This window comes from Xenopus laevis, chromosome 7L (genome assembly GCF_017654675.1).
Source record: "Xenopus laevis strain J_2021 chromosome 7L, Xenopus_laevis_v10.1, whole genome shotgun sequence".
NCBI lineage: Eukaryota > Metazoa > Chordata > Amphibia > Anura > Pipidae > Xenopus > Xenopus laevis.
The window spans coordinates 103,727,188-103,749,227 of NC_054383.1; the positions used below are offsets into that span (position 1 = coordinate 103,727,188).

At 38.5% G+C, this 22,040-nt stretch overlaps 2 long non-coding RNA genes across 2 annotated transcripts; both read right to left on the reverse strand.

Moving 5' to 3' along the window:
* Positions 1–9,305: 9,305 nt before the first annotated feature.
* Positions 9,306–15,715, reverse strand: LOC121395770. The gene is made up of 4 exons (XR_005962664.1): positions 15,392–15,715; positions 11,803–11,904; positions 11,077–11,096; positions 9,306–9,787 (listed from the first exon to the last, which is right to left on the reverse strand). It is a non-coding gene; the product is annotated as an uncharacterized LOC121395770 (long non-coding RNA).
* Positions 15,716–16,540: 825 nt separating this feature from the next.
* LOC121395771 lies at positions 16,541–20,115 on the reverse strand. Its single transcript, XR_005962665.1, has 3 exons — positions 19,994–20,115; positions 18,148–18,279; positions 16,541–16,650 (listed from the first exon to the last, which is right to left on the reverse strand). It is a non-coding gene; the product is annotated as an uncharacterized LOC121395771 (long non-coding RNA).
* Between the last annotated feature and the right edge of the window lie 1,925 nt (positions 20,116–22,040).

The following is a 22,040-nucleotide window of genomic DNA, read 5'->3' on the forward strand; positions in this document are numbered from 1 at the left end:
TTCCCAGTCAGTTGTTTACCATACAATTAACTGTGACATCAGAGAAGGATTGCCCCAAGCGTCTTCATTTCATCGTAATGTGCATTTTTAAATGTTGTATATATAAAGAATTTATTCTTAAATGTTTAATGATTAAAAATTCTAGGAAATGTCTGTCTTATTGGGTGTGCAATTTCTTTTTTTTTTTTCAAAACACACATTTTAAAGAGAATATATAGATATAAATATATGGGAAAATATACTAACGTTTGGTTTATAAACTATATACTCAGATGCCATACTCATTGTCATTGCCATTATAGCAATTCTTTTCTACCAAATGTCATATAGTTCCTGCTTTCTTCTAGAGGTTATGCCCAGCTTATAAGAAGTACAGATCTATATTGTATTAAAGCTAATAAAAATAATCTATAATATGTTTTAATTTATTTATTCTGTGTATATTTTGTTTCTGTGGCAGGGGAAACCCGAAACCTTTATTCCTTAAATTAACTGCCTTGTATTAGGGCAATGATTAATTTAAGGGATTAAATATGATATATTATCCATGAGTAGGGTTGTCACCTTTCTAACAGAGACTTATTATCTTCCAGTGGGGGACATAAAAGGGTTGGGTAATGATTTAAAGGGGTGGGGTGAAGGCAAAAGGAGGACTGGTTATAGAGCAGGTTGGGGAAATTAAAAAGGTAAGATTGGGGTGCATCAGGGATGGATCAGGAGCTAAACTTAAGGGTATTAAGAATTTATCTGCAACTTCAATGCCTGTTAATTTATAATACCGGTCCTGGCCTTGGCAAGTGTTTTACCAGCTAGGCCAGGTGGCAACCCTATTCCTGAGTGCTAAGTACCAGTTACACTCAATGCAAAGTCTTATTAAAACAGAAGGTACACATGCCTCATGCTGCACATACAGAATTGCCTTGAAGTGAAGTGGTTTTGGCCATTGGTTAAGGAATTAAGGGCAGACACTTGGATATTATTTGTTTAAAGTGAAATTGACACTTTCCATGTTTTTTTAAGGAATGTATAGGTGCGACTATTGTCTTATCTATTTAAAATGAGGCGCTTACCCTTGCCCCCTTGTGTCAGACTCAAACTCTCTACAGTAGAAAACATATATCTCCAGCAATATTTCCAAATCATGAAGCACCAAACCATTCAAAATTAAATATTTTAATATGAGCGCACAGATTCATGTGCTCACTTATTTACATAAAGCAAAATACTCAAAACACTGCACTGGCATTAAAACACAGGTCAAGCATCAGATACAGGTCTGGGAACATACCTGAGCCAGAGTACTAGGGAGCAGTACTTCAAAGAGGCATTTGAAAGGGGGGTGCAAAGTTCAATTTAAAGATATTCGCTATTTTTACACTTCCAATATAATGAAATGGAAAAAAAAGCACCAGCTGCTGTTCATCTAGGCTGACCGGACACAGTCAGCAGAAAAACAAGTTTGTGAAAATAGGACAGTCTTATGAAAGTGCAGAGAAGAATAGTCTGAAGTTTCTGTAGTCATCTCTCAAAGAACAACATGACAAGACTATATGGGATTGCTTTGCCTGAGCCAGGGATCAACCCCTATGAGAATCATTTTCCAGAAATCATTATAATTTAGCACCTATATTTTCCACACCATTGTACCATGCAGTCATGGCAGATCCCCTAGTTTATTTGGTTGCATCAAGTTGCCTTAATCTAAATCAAGAAGTTATTATTAATAAATATTTCCTTATTACGCCATTAAGGAGAATCTGGGTCTGCACATAAATGGAAAACTTATATAAACATTGATTAAAAAAAAATATGACTTGCAGAAATATTAGTTCACAATTCATTGCATAATAGTTATCGTTACATATGTTTGCAGGGGTAGATTTGTAATTAAACCAGTTTCTTCCAAAATTTCTCAAACTGTCACATGAGCAGTGAAGGAAATTAGCATAAATTACAGGCAGATTAATTCGGTCTCTATTGTAGTTGTCAGTGACACAACATTTGCTTTGCAGTTGCCCAAAGTCTAGGCAAAACTCACCCATCATACACAATGGGGATCGGAGTGCTCCTGGCCCCTCTGAAGACTTTTTTGCAGGGGGGCGCGGCGCTCTCTAGTTACACCATTGCATCCTGTCAATTCAGTTGTGATAATTTCCTCATAACCATTTACAATGCTTTTCTTCTTTACATTTGAAAAATCCACTATAAAGTTCTTTGTTTCATATTGCTTAGTATGAAAAGCACAGTATGTATAATATATATACATAAAGCAGTTACACAAGCTAAAATAGATTTCCCCTCAAGTTATACATTCCTGCTGAGGTTATTACAATTCTATATATTAAAAAATAAACTGTACATAAACAGTTCAAACACATAAATAATTGTCACTCTGACTTTATAAAAGATACTTTGTTCAAAACCAAACAGGTTCAGTGGTGGTTGAGTTGGTAACAGCAGAGCTGATTCAGGGACATTTTGGACTGCCATTTAGATGAAAAGAGCTTTAGATGGGTTTGCACCCTTCCTTAGGTACCATTTGAAGCCAAGCTGGAATTACATGAACTGATTGAACGAGGATCATTATTACAACTGCAGTTAACAAGGATCAGTCAGTGATCCAGTAAAAAGTGGTGAACCCTCACTTTTAGGCAGGTGCTATGTTGCTGGCACCTATACTTACTAATGGCTGGTTTTATGCAACTTCACAGTCAACATCCTCTAATTTTATTTTAAAGCACGGCATCCTATTATTACTTTCATATTATTACTTTACATGGGCACAGAGACCGGCAAATCATCTAATCAAGTGATGTCCAACTTCTTCATTGTAGCCCAATAAAATGATTGCAATGTTATATTGTTGTGCAATAAATATATTTGGTAACAGTAGGCAGGCTTGGAGGGACACATTGAGCCTGAATGCCATCAGTCCTGATATAACATACAGATTATTGCAGGACAAGCAAATGCTCTGCTGTTTGATACAGGAATGCTAGGGGCCAAAGCGTTTTCTCTAGCAAAGGATTAAATACACACAATCACAAGAAAATTGCAGTGCACAATAAAGAAACATCTAAACACAATAAAGTTTACTTAGTTCTGTATGTAGTTAAATGGTTTGAAAATGTTCACTATTTTGTCCAAAGCAACAGACATCTTTACTATATGGGAAAATTCTGTGGCCACAAGGATCCCGAGCTCCAAAATATAGAGAAAGCTTAAACATTTGGCAGATGGGGGCTCTTAAACCTTTTGCTGTACAGAGCAATTACTTCTTAGGCCAGAGAATGGAGGTGTGGCTATAGTACGTTATATTGTATTAACTCATAATATAGTTCTGCCGAAGGGTTTCTTTTTCTGTTTTTTTTATATGAATTCGTAAAACTAGTGGTACAAAAACTTGTCAGGGCATCTGCGTGTCTATATACATGGGGGCAAATTCACTAAGTGCCGAAAATGCGCTAGCGACGCCTTTGCCGCACTTCGCCAGGGCGCCGCTAATTCACTAAAATCCGAAGTTGCACTCACGGAGGCGAAAGGTAGCGAAGTTGCCCTACCGTTAATTCGTCAAGCAAAACTAAGTTACACTAGCAATGCCTAATTTGCATACGGCTCCAAGTTAAAGTACAATGTAGCAGCAAATACATTACACTACACAAGCCTGGGAAAGCTTCATTAAATAAAATAGACTTGTTATTTTTCCCTATACATGTGTCCACTGTATAGTTTAGGTGCCATATGTTAGGATATGTAGGGGGAAAGGCGGGTGCCCCTAAAAAAATGTACAATCTTTTTCAGCCTATCACCCTTAAAAAAGTAAGACGCCAGCGTTTTTTGGGACTTTATTATTATTATTTCAACTTTTTTTGAAGCAAGTCCTATCAACTCTAATCCACAAGTTAGTGAATTAGAGTAATTACATTCCTTCGCCATAGCGCAACTTCGCCTGGCGTAAGGGTGCGAAGTAGCACTAGAGTAGGTCCACTTCGCTAGCGAATTTACGCCAGCACCCGTTAGTAAATCGGCGAAGTAACGATAATGACGTCAAGCAAATTTTCACTAGCGTTAGCCACTTCGCCCTTTAGTAAATTTGCCCCATGGTATGGTTAGTGTTATATAGCAAAGTCCTTTCTCTGCTCACCCATTAATCCTGCAGCTATATATTTTGTTACTGGATTCTTCTCTGGTACTCTTAGCATTACTAAAATACTATCATTTACAATATGTAATTACATTTACAAGCATTGCTTTGCTGATATATGAAGCAATGTTTCTCCATGCATACTTTTCAGCAGCACAGTGATTACATTTGAGGGCTCGTATCAAAAATAAATATTCATGTGTTTCTTTGATCTTTATACATACTGTATCTAAGGCAGTGCTGCCCAACTTTATGTAATCCAATACAAAGAACTAAATCCTCTGGTGAGTGGGGAGGACTCAATTTCCAGTTGGATATTCTTAATCTTAACCATTTAAATATCTAGATTTATTCTTCCTTTTAATGATATGCTATTCACATTCTAAATGTAGCCAAATAATTGTCATGTGACTGCCATTCTCAGTTTCTTCTTAAATAGACACCACCCGCACCAGAGCTGAACAATATCTCCAAGTCCTGTTTTGGCTGACAGATCTTATTAAACTCAATACTAGACTCTACTACTATTTTCAGCTTTCACTTGTGTTTGCTGATTATTTTTTTTATCATATTCCTTATAAGTGTTTAGTGTTTATCAAAAAACATTGCTCTTAATTCTGGCTCTCGATGCAGATCCTTTGAGTAATGGTCCTCCAGGAAGAAACTTTAAGGGACCCGTTAGTGTGTCCTGAGAACGAAGCTGATATTCCGGCACCATAAATTTAGGTATAACTTTCAATCTTTCTTCTGAGCTCATCTGCACATCCTGATAGATTCATTCTCTCCAAGGCCTGGTATATTGTTTCCACAGCCACCATGTTGAACTGGCACCACCTCCTGAGCATTTCATACTGCTGATCTCGAAAACTGCGACATTCTATCTCCACAATTTCGATTTCTTTGTCAGGAAGTTCAAGGGTTCTCATGAATTCTTTCCATCGCTTGACAGGAACACAGTCGATGATGTCATATAGGGCTCTCCCCTTCTGAAGAATGCAACATTGCTCATCTGTGAAGATTAAACAATCTATTAGTGATGCTATTGTAGTGTTATAAGGTTGCTGCATTGTTTGTGTAAAGCAGCAATTAGCCAGGGTGGAGAATAAACAGTATCAATATATTTGTCCACACTTGCCTAAAGGTTAGTTACAAGAGGAGATTTGGGGAGATTTTGTCACCTGGCGAGGCAACTTTGGGCTACTATGGAAAATGCATCGCCGCGTGTGCTTTAGCGCAGACGGCTTTTCATTATAGCCTATGGGAAAACACGCTGAGGCAGTCCGGGGAGATTGTCGCTCAGAAGACGAGGCGATTAGTCGCCAGGCGACAAAATCTCCCCGAATCTCCTCGTATGAACTAACACTTAAATGTAGTACCCATACACTTCAGCATGAGTTCACAAAAACATCCAAATTAGGACTGAACTGGCCCTTGATTTGCACCCTGAGTCCAATGTTAGTTCCTTTACCTGTTCCATCTTTACTTATTTGCACATCTGCTCCCCAGGCAGCTGCCTACTCTACATACTCCTAGTTCAGGCCCTGCCCTGCTTATCTCTTTCCTGACTGACCATCTGCAATACCTGTTCTTGGAACTTCCCTATAGTCATCTAGATCTTTCTCGTTTTGCATCCCTGTAGTGTATGTTTTGCACCAGTGATCTACTGGGATTTAGTGCATTAAAACAGAGATCTGAAATAAATATAACAGTATTTTTACACAGACATACAGTACCTGATTCCACAGATTGAAAGGTAATCATGAATCCCCTCCATTATCTTGTTCAATTGTGAAGTGATGGATTCTGGGAAATAAATAATTCTAGAATATGTGTACCACCCACTATGGAAAGCAGAGGAACTTCAAATCCCAGCATCCATTATTTCACAATAGTACAAAGGGTTGCATTACAACTCATTACTGTGTACAGAAACAGACTATCATGTGAAATCAGGTATGTCTGTTTGAAAAACACACAAACAGGTCAGATGGTGACGGCTAGTGATGGGCAAATTTCTACTGTTTTGTTTCGCCGAAAATGTTGCAAATTTTCAGCGAAATTCACTAAATGGCGAAAATTTTGTGAGACTCGGAAATTGACGCCTGCATCAATTTTGGACGTGCGTCCGAAAAGTCGATCACATCAATTTTGACGCAGGCATTAAAGTCAATGGGTGTCCAAAATTTTTTGAATTTTTGTGGGAGTTTATTCGCCCGCCGCGAAACTCGGAAATTTGCCACATATTCGATCCAGGCGAACTTTTTCACCCATCACTAGTGACGGCAACTGAACCCTCAACAAGTGGTGTATATTTTCACTTTAAGACCTGCCAATATTCAAGTAGTTGAGGATATGGCCAGACACCACAGATGACAGAAGGGCATGCAGAAACCATATTCTGGTCAGCCTGTGGTTGGGTTGCCTCAAGTTACATGCCGATTGCATTACTGAATCCTTTTCTGTAGATACAAACCAAAAGAAATTATTCCCATTATGATCTGCTGACTGGTTCCCATTCCAAGTGCTTGAACTCTGAAAAGAATATATTGGTTGTAGCTAACTTCCTTTTCCTTCCATGCAGCACGTTCTGCCCCATGCCATGTATTATTTCCTCTCTGTTGCCCTACATGAATTAAATGACTTCCTACAAAGATTAATATTTATAAAAGGATTGTGTGTATATGATTTAGGATGTAGAGCAGGGGTCCAAAACCTTTTTTTTACTGGTGAGGCACATTCACTTGTAAAAAGAGTTGGAGAGCCAAACAAACATGAAAAAAGTCCCTGGGGTGCTTAATAAGGGCTTTGATTGGCTATTTGGTAGCCTCAATGTGGACTGGCAGCCTACAGGAGGCTCTGTAGACTGTTTAGCAGTATACATGTTTTTCATGGAACCGAAACTTGCCTACAAGCCAGGAATTCAAAAAAAAAGCATCTGCTTTCAGGCCACTGAGAGAAACACCCAAGGATTGAGGTTGAGGATCCCTGATGTACAGTATACTCAAATAGGGAGAAAGCTGAACATACACAGAGTGATTTTGATAGGGAGTTTTGCCTGTTTCCACTGAGTTGCCTGGTCCAAAACCTCTTGTGATCAGTTGTTCAGCCACACACACTCACACACACACACAAAACAACCACTTGATGTCTCCCATTGGCCTGTATGGCACTTTGCTTTCTCTTAAGATCCATTCTTTTGGACAAGCATTTGCCAATTTAATTATTAAGAGTTAAGAAAGCGCTATAGTTCATTGACTTAGGGCAGTGGATTTATATTTCTGATCTAATAAAAAATATTGAAAGTTGTAACATTGCTTGAGCTGTATACTTTCTCTTCAGAACTTACTGTATAATTTGATTTGCCTGATGTATATGAAGACTGGAGTGCTTACACACGTTCACTAGGCACAGATACAAGAACTTTACTTTCCTGTAACTGATCCTTAATTCTCAAGTGAGCACTTTAATTGGTAATAGTGTACAATACTACATCACTACATTGGATCTAATAAATAAATGTATAGTCTCAGTGTCAGAGTTCTAGATATACACAGCAGTGTGGACAAACGATAGTCATATTACTAACATTACACGTGTTAGTGTAGAACTACTTCCGCTGGGTTAGCCTGACAACATTTGCAAACACTGTAACTCAAAGCCTGTTGTATATTTTACTCTGTTCTTCGTGCCTGTGTTGGGATAGCATCTGGAGACTGTTAACTTTTAGCAAAGGTTTAACTAATTTGAATGAGTAGAACTGAGGTTCCACTGGCTGTACTGACAATCCTCAGGAGAGTAAGATAAAAAGATAAGCAACACAAGGGTTTTTCTCAGAATAGACATTTGAAGTCTGAAGCTTAGACACTTATAGATTGGTTTTATTGGTTTTGTCCCCAAATGAGCAGACCTTTATATAATCTGTGGTCACTCAAGTTGTAGGTCAAATTAATCTTTTTCAGTCTTCTTGCCTCTGGGCCAACATGATGTTAGGTGCAGTACTCCTGAGAATCAGAGGAGATTCTTGCTTTTTGGGATTTTCTATCTTTTCCAGTTGACATCTGACCTAATCCACTAAGCTTTTCAATCATAGAGAATGTATTTAGGCCACATATGAGTGGAAGACCAATGGGCCACCACCTCAGCATCATTAGGCATTTTTTTCAAGTTGCTTATTGTGTTTATTACAGGATCTAAATATGGTATCAAAACACTGGAGGGGTAATTTATGTATGTCCTAGCTGCAAGAGCAAGATCACCCCCCTCTAAAATGCTAATTTAGAGAGCACTTGCTGTAAAGAGCAGGTTGAGGCACTGCCAAGAGCAAGGCAGGGTCATACTTGATGCCAGAATTATGTACATGTTGGTGAAGGAAGTTGGGGCACAGATAGATAAATGGGGTTTATTGGAAAATGCTGCAAACCACTCCATGTTTCAGTAACTTGACTTGTACCCCCTTATAATGGTCAAAATGACCTTAAAGGAATGGTTCACATTTTAATATGTTATAAAATAGCCATTCTAAGCAACTTTTCAATTGGCCTTCATTTCTAGTTTTTGAATGATATGCCTTCTTCTGACTCTTTCCACCTTTCAAATGGGGGTCTAAAAGTAAATGTTCTGTAAGGCTACACATTTATTGATATGGCTAAATGTTATTACTCCTCTTTCTATTCAGGCCTTCATTTTCCAGTTTATTCAAATCAATGCATGGTTGCTAGGGTAATTTGGACCCTAGCAACCAGATTGCTGAATTTAGAAACTGGAGAGCTGATGAATAAAAAGCTAAATAACTCAAAAAAATACAAATAATAAAAAATGAAAACCAATTGCAAATTGTCTCAGGAAAAAACTATCTTCTTCAGTGATCCCCAACCAGTAGCTCGCAAGCAACATGTTGCTCACCAATCCCATGGATGTTGCTTCCAGTGGCATCAAAGCAGGTGTTTATTTCTGAATTCCTGGCTTGGAGGAAAGTTTTGGTTGTATAAAAACCAGATGTACTGCCAAACAGAGCCTCCTGTAGGCTGCCAGTCCATATAGGGGCTACCAAACAGCCAATCACAGCCCTTATTTGACACCCCGTGGACTTTTTCATGCATGTGTTGCTCTCCAACTCTTTTTTACATTTAAATGTGGCTCACGAGTAAAAAAGGTTGGGGACCCCTGATCTACATCATAGTAAAAGTTAACTCAAAGGTGAAAAACCCCTTTAATAGTTTTCCAAACTGGGCCCTCTTATGCATGAAAGTAGAAAGAAAACCCTCATAATGGGCAGATGCTTCATACATAATAAAAAAGGATAACCTGTTCAATTCAGTAGCACAGGCTTGGGTGAGTAGTTACAATCTATTAATCGCAACCTCTAGCAAGTATCTCCCCCATTTATGAACAGAGTGCACCAGGACATTGCTATCCCTGTCACTTCCAAAATCCAAAATCCAAGAAACCATGCTTCGGGACTATTCTCTTATCTTAAAAGGTAGGTTTGGATCAATCACCATACAATATAGAAAAATATAGAAACATTTTATATTTTTAATTCTTACCACTGTCATTGTTTGAAGAAGGACTTATTGTGAAATTGTTTGGCTTCCCACCAGCTTCATTGGGTTTTAATAAATTACCTGTTGTCTCACTTTCGACCTAGGAAGCAAAAGGAAATGTATTTAATATTTTAAAATGATGAGACAAAATGATTTAAATGATAATCTTTGAATTTGCTGGAGCATTTGTCTTTATTCCTAATATTCCTGAAAAGACTTAATGAACTACATTTCTCCATAAAATGCATAATATTGTGGATGGTTAATAGGGATGTAGCGAACTGCCGGCACAAAATGCGAACGTTCGCGAACAGTTCGCGAACTTCGAACACCGGCTAAAATCGTTCGATTCGAACGATCGAAGGATTTTAATCGTTCGATCGAAGGATTTTCATTCGAATCGAACGATCGAAGCCATTCGATCGAATGCTTTTCATTCGATCGAATGCTTACAATCGTTCGAACGAATGGAAATCGTTCGATTTTTAGCGGTCGAAGGAATTCGAATGGTCGAACGATCGAACGCGAACTCAAAATGCGAACGTTCCCAAACGAAGTTCGCGCGAACTAGTTCGCGGGCGAACAGTTCGCTACATCCCTAATGGTTAATTTCTTTTATGTTGTACAGTGAGTTCTGGGAAATGACATTGTTCCTAAATTATATATGCAGAAGTGCTTCCATGCTTTCTTTTGAAGTACATCTAGCATATGCACAGTCAGGAGGCTTTGCATATGCCCTGGTTACTTCAGTCTGACTCACAGAGAAAGCATACTTCATACAGTATTAATGGAACACATATTTAATGCATAGAGCTTTGAATCTTTAATTTGTCCCATGTACTTAGTTACTAGACAACAGTGGGGAACAAGAACATAAACAAAACTGCACTCCTCATCAGGCAAATCATCACAATTAAACATTCAGGCGATATTCTTGTCTAACAACCAAAAGTTGTATGGGTTTTACCTCCAGGTTTTATTTTTTTACCCCCTTTGTTCATCTCTAATCTGGATTATTTTGTAGATTTGGATGCCTTCTTGTAAAATGTGCTACTAATTGCTTCATATTATATAAAGGGAAGCTCCACTGGTTGTCCAACATCATGCCTGGTTGTAAAGTTGGTCCTATAAATTTGGATAGATGGTCTAATTGCAGCAGAAGTGGCCTGTCTCTGTGTTAAAAGGTAAATTCTGAGTCTAAATATAATTAATGAATACAGCAAATCTGTTCAAGAAATCCTTTAGCTGCATTAGACCTGCTTCGAGCCCGCATTCACAGCAACAGTACATATTTATAAAATGCACAGGGATGGGAGGTAGTGTGAAATATAATTTGGGGGGTGGATAAAACAGCTTATTGATATCACAGATGTATGTTGAGGTGCTTACCAGAATAATTTCATGTTCCCCTGCAAAACAGAAATTAGATTTTTAATGAATAAAAACGATATGTTACTTCCAAAAATAAAGTGTAGAACATATTTTATATTAAACTTTTTTCTTAGTGATTAGATGGATAAAATTGTGTAGAATATAAGCACCTTTCGGCCATGGGCTCATGGAGCATAGGCTCCAATGCTCACGATCCTGGAGCTGCCGTCTCCCCCCTCTCTCGTTCCACACTTTTAGGACTTTGAGTGGGTCAAAGGGGGCAAATCATTAGTGCAATTAACGCTATAGCACACTCTGCACTAGTGGAGCCAAATTTCCATTTTAGAAACCAGAAATTAGGCTCTTAAAATTACAGCAACGGCTTGCCTCATGACAGGATGACTTTGACGTAGTTGGCCAGCTTAAATATATTGCAATATATGGATAAACAATCCCTGTTTTGTTTAAAGGGTAAGGCATTTTTCAGTAGCAGTATGCACAAAATGTCGCTGTCTTAAATATATTGATTAATGGGTTGAGTGCAGAGGACTCTTGTATTTGACTATATATATATATATATATATATATATATATATATATATATATATATATATATATATATATATTGGTGCTTGCTAAATGAATATACATCAAAGTTGTATGTCCTGCCATTTCCATTTATCATATTTAGTCTTGAAACATAAAATGACATGAAGTATTATTATGAAAATGCTGCTGTCTTACCCAACGGTTCCTTTTTTCTTTTGCAACAGTAAAGAAGAAATACAAACGGCACAACAGCCAGAACTGCTATCAAACTGCACCAGATGTACACATTCTCTGAAACTAAGAAAAAAATTGGATTATATTTATATATATATACTATTATATTATGATTATCTTTCTAGATGTTCTTAAGTTTATCTAATTTTACCATAGTACTCAGAGTAACATACATAACATAGCCTCTTTTTATAGCATATACAGTCATATGAAAATGTTTGGGAACCCCTCTTAATTCTTTGGAGTTTTGTTTATCATTGTCTGAGCTTTCAAAGTAACAACTTCCATTTAATATATAGCATGCCTTATGGAAACAGTAGTTTTTCAGCAGTGTCATAAAGTTTATTGGTTTAACAGAAAATATGCAATATGCATCATAACAAAATAAGACAGGTGCATACATTTGGGCATCCCAACAGAGAATAACATCAAAACTTAGTTGAGCCTCCTTTTGCAAATGTAACAGCCTCTAGACGCCTCCTATAGCCTTTGATGAGTGAATGGCGGTATTTTTGACCATTTGTCCATACAAAATCTCTCCAGTTCTGTTAAATTTGATGGCTGCTGAGCATGGACAGCCTGCTTCACATCATCCCATAGATTTTCCAAGATATTCAAGTCAGTGGACTGTGATGGCCATTCCCTCTGAATAAATGCCTTTGTAGATTTCGAAGTGTGTTTAGCGTCATTGCCTGCATAACTTCAACTTTGTGACTGATGCTTAAACATTATCCTGAAGAATTTGTTGATGTTGAGTTAAATTCATCTGACCGTCAACCTTAACAATGGCCCCAGTCCCTGAACTAGCCACACAGCCCCACAGCATGATGGAACCTCCACCAAATTTGACAGTAGGTAGCAGGTGTTTTTCTTGGAATGCGGTATTCTTCTTCCAGCATGCAAATTGTTTTTTGTTATGACCAAACTATTTTGTCTCATCACTCCAAAGCACTTTGTTCCAAAATGACTGTGGCTTGTCTAATTGAGCTTTTGCAACAAGCAACTCTGTTTGTGGCATGAGAGCAGAAAGGGCTTCATTCTCATCACCCTGCCATACAGATGTTCTTTGTGCAAATTGAATTGAATTGTAGAACGATGTACGGATACACCATCTGCAGCAAGATGTTCTTGCAGGTCTTTGGAGGTGATCTTTGGGTTGTCTGTAATCATTCTCACAATCCTCCGCATGTGCCGCTCCTGTATTTTTCTTGGCCTGCCAGACCTGGGGTTTACAGCAACTGTGCCTGTGACCTTCCTTTTACTGATTACATTCCTTACAGTTGAAACTGACAGTTTAAACCTCTGGTATAGCTTTTTGTATCCTTCCCCTAAACCTTGATACTGAACAATCTTTGCTTTCAGATCTTTTGAGAGTTGCTTTGAGGATCCCACACTGTCACTCTTCAGAGGAGAGTCAAACAGAAGCACAACTTGCAATTGGCCACTTTAAATACTGTACCTTTTCTCATGATTGGACACACCTGCCTATGAAGTTCAAGGCTTAACAAGCTAATACAACCAATTAGGTGTTGCCAGTAATCAGTATTGAGCAGTTACATGCATTCAATTAGCAAAATTTCGCACAGCCAGTTTTTCACATTTGATTTAATGTAATGCAATTGAATACTGCTTCACTAAAAATCTTTGTTCAGACAACACCCCAGTACTCAGATGTTCCTGGGAAATGAAAGACATACCACTGTTATCTTTTTTGTTGAAAGTGGAGTCAATTATTATGCAGGCAGAGAGGGGTTCCCAAACTTTTTCATATGACTGTAGGACTCAAATTTACCCAGATCTAGTAACCCATGGCAACCAGCAGTTACTTTACTGATCTAGTGCAGTCTGATTAATGATAGCAAACATCTTATTGATCTTATATACTGCTGCTGATGTGAGTTGCATGAAATGAACAGACCTTGCAGCCACCATGAAGAGGAGCAATAGCTTATATTTGGAACTTATGATTGGTGTGAATTTCTGTGTACAGAACTGCATCATCTCATTATAAATTTAGTATAATTATAATTTAAGGTTCATTCCTACACAGATCTTTCAAGTGTCATGCTTGTAATGGGTTAATAAAAAATCCTTTAGCCATTAAAATTTTAGTCACTAGGTGGCAATGTAAGGGAGGGAGTCCCATTTAGTAGGTGTCAAGGCCTACTATCAGTCTCCTACAACTTGGATATTAAAGTTTCAATGCATTTTCTTGATCTACTTGGCTACAGCAAATAAAACATACGATTTTATATACTCAATGCATTCATTATATTAAATGTAGCTATGTGACAAAAGTAATAACCAAATTGCAGAACCTAATAACCATCAGCTTGCAGAAAAGGAAGTTAAGATATCAATGGTTATTAAGAAACAAATTGTTTAAAGGGGACCTGTCACCCAGACATATAAAACTGTATAAAAAAGACAATTTTCAAATTAAATAAGAAACCAAAATTATTATTTTTTTGTTAAAACATCCATACCTGTTATAAACTCTTTTAAAAGTCTCAGCTGTCAATCATATATTTCCTGCCCCTCCTCTATGCCTTAGGCATAGGGGCGGGGCAGGAGATGACTTTCACTTTCCATTCTGCTCTTCCTAGATGTCACTGCTCTCCCAACATTCCCCCTCCCTTCTGACTATCTAATTGTTTAGCCAGAGCAAGGACTAGGTTATCAGATCCCTCATTCTGGCACATAAACAAGATTTTTGGCATGATGCGGAGAGATCATGAGGGGAGAGATCTCCCCTAGCTACTGAATGCTTCTGGATTCTGTGCTGGATCCAAAAAAAATCCTCTGAATGATTACAGTGTGACTGAGATTACTGGGAAACTTACCAGTACAGATCTAACAGCCAGAAGCAGTAGGGGGTGGGGATTGACATAGAAAGTCTAGCTAAGGTAGTGGGTAGTGTGTCTCCGTCTACTTTGACTAAAATTTATGAGGACAAGGGGTCTGAGGCCAGCTATCTCAGAGAGGTACTGACGTTGAGTTGGATATCTGTCCTAAATAGATAATTTAGGTAGTTATACTCTGTGGAGCTCTTTGTAGGTGGTAAAAGACAGAGGCAGGCAGATAGCTGAGAACCCCGGAGGTACTTTGCAAGTGAACAGGGACTAGGGCTTGAGAGATCCAACTGCTGCAGAGGCAGAACCTATAACACATGCTTTATCCTGTGCCAAAAACCCAGAAATCATAAGGGCTACCTGATCTGAGGAACAGTACCAGAAATATAGGCAACAGTAAGGACTAGGCTACCTGAAAATCCTTCTACTCGTTTCCTATTTCTGATATTAGGAACTGCGTGAACAACTCTGAGAACAGGAGAAGCTATACTAGTGACAGTGAATAAAGTGGCCTCTAAGTTCATCTGCAAGACCAAATACAATTACAGTGTTCTACTACCAGTCTCCCATTGCCTGGAGCCCCTCTGCTGGTGACCACCAGATGTGTTTTTCTCTATTTAAGCAGTTTAAATTTTCATATACAATATGTCATTATATTTTGTCTTTAGCCAAGAATACTGCAGTATATGTGTACTTACCTGTACTTAATGGTCTACACAGTATAGAGCAAGTGCCATCTGTTTGATTTTCACATGGCTTCTCCAATGATCTAAGGAAAACATTGAGTCATTTGTATGTAGTCAGTTGTATGTTCGGGTTTTACCTGAATCCCAAAATAGTGGATTTTGTGCATCCCTAAATGCATACACACACCTGAAATTAATTATTACACCCCCTACAGGCAATATCGATAAACATTGGTACTGGCACTTCCCATTCCCATTGTCCCTATGCACCTTGCCCCCCATAAAATATTGAGCCGCTTTGGGTTCAGAACTGCATGCACCTGACTGCCCTGAATACTGAACTGGTGACACATGGATGGGCTTTCACAGAAAATAACATAGCAGAACAACCACAAATTCAGTAGGTACCAAAAAAGGTAAGGCGCTAGCACTGTATTTGGTATCCCCCTGTACAAGATCATGCTTGCTCCTGCTGCTTGACCTTGCATTTCAGTAAGTAGAGAGTTTTATGGCTCCTAGCGTGTATAATTGGTTCATAAATAAAAGAACAGTGGCCTTCTATTGATTTTATAGTCACTAGCAAGCATAGCTGCCTGTAAGAGTCTGCAAAAAGGCTATTTCCTATTTAACTTCTGCATAATTATATTTTATAAATATATTTCCGATATGTGCATAGTTATAGATATCTAGCCTTTCGTCATACCTTCCAATATTTTAGAAATAGAAAGAGGGACAAAAAGATTTGCCACTAAATTTTTTTGACTACGACCATTTTTGTGGCCACGCCCCCTAATGACCATGTTCATTTTACAAAAACTTGCAGGTTATGAAAGTTTGAACACATTTCTGTGGTTTTTAGGTTTTGTTGCAGTTTTGCTAATGAAGGTGAATTGCCCTTTAAATTGCAAGTCACAGTTTCCCCAAGAGACCTGTTTATCTCAAATTGTTACAAAGGTATCGAAGTGCACCTGCCCCGCTTTCTGGGCTCTCTACCAAAAGCCTATTATTTAATTAAGTTTCAGAAACGTTGTATCTTTTTCTGGCTGTTCAGTGCAGGAGATCAAAGAGAAAGTCGGGACATTTCGGTAACAATCCGGGACTGCAGGTTGAGCTGTTAAAAATGGGACTGTCCCGCATAAAACGGGACAGTTGGGAGGTATGTGTTGTGTAGACAAACAAGCAGACTTACTGGGGGCAAGGCTGGCATTTTTCTTCATCTTCATAGAATCCAGGCAAACACTGACCACACTTTGCGTCTTCATTCTGTGAACCTAACATGTACAAATGTAGTACAATGATATTCTGAAGTATGAGAGCACAGTTATTACAGACAGCTGCCTCTGTGTTGTCCAAAGAATGTTACAACAAAACATCAAAATATACACACATTAATAATGTTAACACAAGGTTCCTTTGGCTGGAGCAGCTGTGCAGTTCTGTAGCTATGGTGCATAGTGATGGGCAAATTTATTCGCCAGGCGCGAATTCACGGCGAATTTGCACGATTCGCCGCCAGCGAATAAATTCGTAGAACGCCCGCGAAAATTTGCAGCAAAAATTCGCCGGCGTCAAAAAAAATTTTTCCGAAAAAACGGACGCCGGCGTCAAAATTTCGCGCGAAATTAGCGAATTTATCAGCAAAGCGAAACGCCGCAAATTCGCCCATCACTATTGGTGCATGGTAATAAAGTAACAAATGCATGCTTCTTTACTCATATTGCTATCTGCATCGGAGCAGTTTCTTACTTTGAACAGAAGATGTCAGCAAAGGAAAGAAATTCAAAAACTCGCTTCCGTTAATTCCCTAAAATTCCCTACTGAAGCCTTGGCAATTCATGTTGCCATACTGAGAAATTTAGGTGCAGTGTATTAAAAGTCATAAATTGCAGCATTAAGAATAAACCAAGCCATATTTTGCTATGTAATAATGCTCATTAACACGTTTTAGCTGCATATACAATATATATACAAATATATATATATATATATATATATATATATATATATATAATATATATATATATATATATATATATATAATTTGCAAAAACATTACTGGTGTAAATTATAAAATGTGCAATCCTTTTTCTGCTGGCAGAAGAGTCACAAACCACTGTTTCTATGTTTCATTAAGATTTGAATCACCCATGTCATGTTAAAATGATTCAGTTTGAACTTCCTTAAACATACAAAAATAACTTCATTAGAAAATTGAGAAGGAAGATAATTTATCAAAGCTATGGGCACAACAATAATAGCAGCAGAGCTGTGGCTTTTGGGAGGCCCAGTGTAAAGGTTAGTAGAGTCCTGTTTGATATACATTCATTTCAGTACAGGTATGGGACCTGTTATTCAAAATGCTCAGGACTTCAGTTTTGTGCATCCTAAAAAAATTATTTTAACCTTAATTAAACGCAATAGGATTGTTTTGCCCCCCATTATTATATCTTAGTTAGGATAAAGTACAGGTATGGGATCCATTATCCGAAAACCTCTTATCCAGAAAGCTCCAAATTACGGGATGTCCGTCTCCTATAGATTCCATTTTATTCAAATAATCCAACTTTTAAAAAATGATTGAAGAGTTAAAGGTACGGGACCTGTCATCTGCAATGCTCAGTGCCTAGCTTTTCTATAACCATAATTGGGATCCCTATACGTAAAACATTGAAACATGCAATAAACCCAATGTTTTGCCACCAATATAAACTCATGCATCTTGATATGAATATGAACCGTTGCATACTTAATTTGCATTCTTGACTTACAGTTTCGAAGTGTTTCTCTGTTTCCGCATTTTGTGCACAAGACACATTGTTCTTCTTTTCTGTATCTTCCCTCGTTACATTTGCACTGGGTATTAGCGGTAGCTGAGCAGTTTGTTGCTATACTCTGAGTCTCTACAAAAAAGAAAACCGTAGATATTATATCTAGAAATAATAAATTATTAAATAATCAGTAAAACCTTTTAATTCTGTAATGGCCATAACAGCAATAGCATGACACTTTTATTATAAATGATACATATAGGGGCTGTTAACCTTTAAAGGAGAACTAAAGCTTAACTAAAGAAGTAGGCCAAAATGTTTTTCATAATGTTGTGGGCTTCTGTACCAGCCCAAGGCAACCACAGCCCTTTAGCAGGGAAGATCTGTGTCTCTGAAGATGCCCCAGTAGCTCCCCATCTTATTTTCTGCTGATTCACTGCGCATGCTCTGTGCTGCTGTCAGTTACTGAGCTTAGGGACTGACTCACAATATACAGTAAGCATAGAATATAAATGTCACAATATAAGGCTGATTAGTAATTAATACAGACAGGGTCATCATCAGGGGGGCACAGGGGGTACAAGTGTACCAGGCCCGGGACTGAAGGGAGTGCTGAACTTTTGGAAAGAGCAGGGCCCCCCTTGACAGCGCCGAAGTCGTGCCGCCTCCTTCTGAAGTCCCGAACAGCAGAAATGCGGAAGTGCCGAAAAGCTGAACAGCCGAAGTCCCGAAGTGGTGAAAAGACCCCAAGCCACTGAAACAGTAGAAGCTGAAGTCCGAAGCGGCAAAAACACCCGAAGTCACGAAAACAGCCGAAATTTAAGTCCTGAAGCGGCGAAAAGACCCAAAGTCACGAAAAGGAGGCAAAGTTGAAGTCCTGAAGCCACAAGTTCAATTCCCCTGAACACCAATGTGTGTTTTTTCATTTTTTTAATCCCCTGGCCACCAGTTTATTATTTTAATACTCAATAGGCCCCTGGCGCCAATGTTTTTTTCAAAAAATATTCTTTGGGGCCCCAATTTTAACTTGTAAGGGAGGCCCTGGTGCCAATGTTTTTTTAAAAAATGTTTTTTTGGGCTCCCTTTTTTTTACTTGTAAGGGGAGCCCTGGCACCAATGCTTTTTAAAAAAAACTTTTATGGGGGGCCCTGGTGCCAATTTTTTTTTAATTTATAGGGGATCCCTGGCCCCCCTGGTCCCCAATAGCTTTTTATAACTTGTATGTGTGTGTGGGGGGGGTTACCTTTTTTAGTGCTGATGTCTGTGTGGTCTTTTAACTGTGATGTGAAGTGGGCGGGATCTGGGGTGGGGCTCGGGGTGGGGCTCGGTGGGCGGGCCCAGGGGCCCCGAAAATGTTGTTGTACGGGGTCCCGTGATTTCTAACAGCGGCCCTGAATACAGATAATTACTATATGGCAGCACAGAAACCAGTGCAATTAGCATCAGAATTTAATAATCAGCCTTGTAGCATCAGCTTATATTACAGGCCAACCTCATTTTCTGCTTGATAATTTGCAGCTGCCCAGAGCCCACCGAGCATGTGAGAGTCGCAGACACTTACCAAGATGGTGACCCCCTGTGCTGCTACTGGGATGCCTGAAACTTTAGGCTGGTGCAATAAATTAAGTACATTAAATATGGCATTTTTAACCATATTCATTTTTATTGTTTAGATCTCCTTTAAATTAACATATAGTATGAGAGAGAGAGATATTCTCCCAATGTGTCATGGCAGTCGCAGTTAACTACAGGTAGTGTTGAAGGTAAAGCTGTTAGATGATCTATCTGATTCCGTATTTTAAAGGAGATAAAAAGTCTGTTGCACATAAACAATTGTCTTTATTACCAATATGACAATAGTGACAGGCTCGACATCTGGATAAATAGTTTGGATGCTCAAGGTAAGTTCCTGGTTCACATGCGCTGCATGTTGGCTCTCCTCCAGGAACTGTACAGGAAGCTTTGACATTTTCCCCTAAAATGAATAAAAAAATCTAAATAAATCTACCACAGTGAAAACATGGGAAATGAAAGTTAATAAATACTGATAATTTGCGAATATAATGCACCACGTTACATTACAGCTTTGTTGTTTGTAGGCATGGGTTTTCTAACCACTTTCTCTGTTTAGTGCTCTTTTGAAGGGGGAAGCCAAAACTGGGCCATGACTTGTTTCGACTTTATTAACACTAAATAGCCTTCTTTTGTACTTGTTCCTGGGCTCTCGGTGACTGCACCTGCCACCTTGTTCTTCCCAATAGTTTCTATGGAATAACATTCAGTAAGCATTGAGTAAAAAGGACCAGAACCTCTTAATATTTACACGAAATAGCCTCAATTCCGAAGCTCACCCACTGGGTTTTAAAGTACAGCCAGGGCAGTATGCAGTTTCCCAACTACAGACTACTTTCACCCTTATTGGGGGTCTGTATATGCTGATTAGAAACCCTATACTACAGTATATTAAAAGGCCAATAATTAAAAGGCCAATTTGCCCAATAAGGGCAAAACTGGTCTGTAGTTGGGAATCGGATAAACATACTGTCCTGGCTGTGCTTTAAAGGAGTGGTTAACTGTTAGTACATTAAAGAATGGCTAATTCTAAGCAACTTTCCAATTGGTCTTCATTGTTTTTTAAAGCTTGAGTTAGCCTTCTTTTCCTGACTCTTTGTAGCTGTCAAATGGGGTTCACTGACTCCATATAAAAAAAAGCAAATACTCTGTAAGGTTACAAATGTATTGTTATTGCTACTTTTTATTACTCATCTTTCTATTTAGGCCTTTCCTATTCATGTTCCAGTCTCTTATTTAAATCAGTGCATGGTTGCTAGAGTCATTTGGAAAATGAAAACCAATTACAAATTGTCTTAGAATATCACTCTCTACGTCATACTAAAAGTTAATTTAAAGGTGAATAACCCAGTGAGTAAGTTCAGCCTTGACGGTATTCCAAGTAAATATCAATTTTAGGAGTGATGGTGGCTTGTGGTGAATCAGCAGCAGCTATAGGGGCAATGAAGGTGGGGGCCTATGAGGACATGACTTGTTAATGTTAAAATAAAAAAAGCAACAGATATTTTGGTGCATTTTATGAAGCAGCAGTTATATAGATCAGCCGGTATGATTGATTCTGGCTCAGTACTCACCTGCTGGGCATTTTTTACAGCAATGCCTCACAGCTTGATCATAAAACAAACTGACATTTCCACTGCATGATTCAGCAGAAGATCTTTTAGCTCTGTTGATGTTTCTTAGGCCTTTCCAATGCATTTTAGTATTATTCAAATGAAATGACATTTTATTCTCCTGGTCTTGGTTACTCGTCCTTGTGTATTGCATCGATTCAGTGATAACGGCCTGTTGAGCATAAAATATATTATAGAAAATAACTGCTGCTTCTGTTCTTATCAACACATCCGTCATATAAATAACTTTTCTCAGAAGCAAACAGCTTCCATGAGCACAGAACTGATTGAAATTGCATGGGACCACTAAGAAGCATTTGTTGTATGTTGATTGATGTATGCAATAAGACTTTGCTTTTTTTTTCCCCCAACAATGGGAGGTTTCTCCAAAATCTCAATGTACTGGCTGAAGCTGTCACAAAATATTATTCATGGGTGTCAGGGTGTCATCATGGGTGTCAGGGAGGCACGTCATGGGTGTCCACATACACACGGCCAATTACAAATGTGCCTAATAAGGTATTGATATTGTTATGGTCAAAATCAGACACATAACCAGTTTGCAGCGCACTCTATTTCTCAGTGGATGGGATTAACAATTCAGAAGGGCTTTAGTTCTCAGGGCAACTGCTAAAATGCATTTAGCACTAACACCCAACTACTTAAGTACACTCCACATAATGTAAAGAAAGCAGTTTATTGGGACCA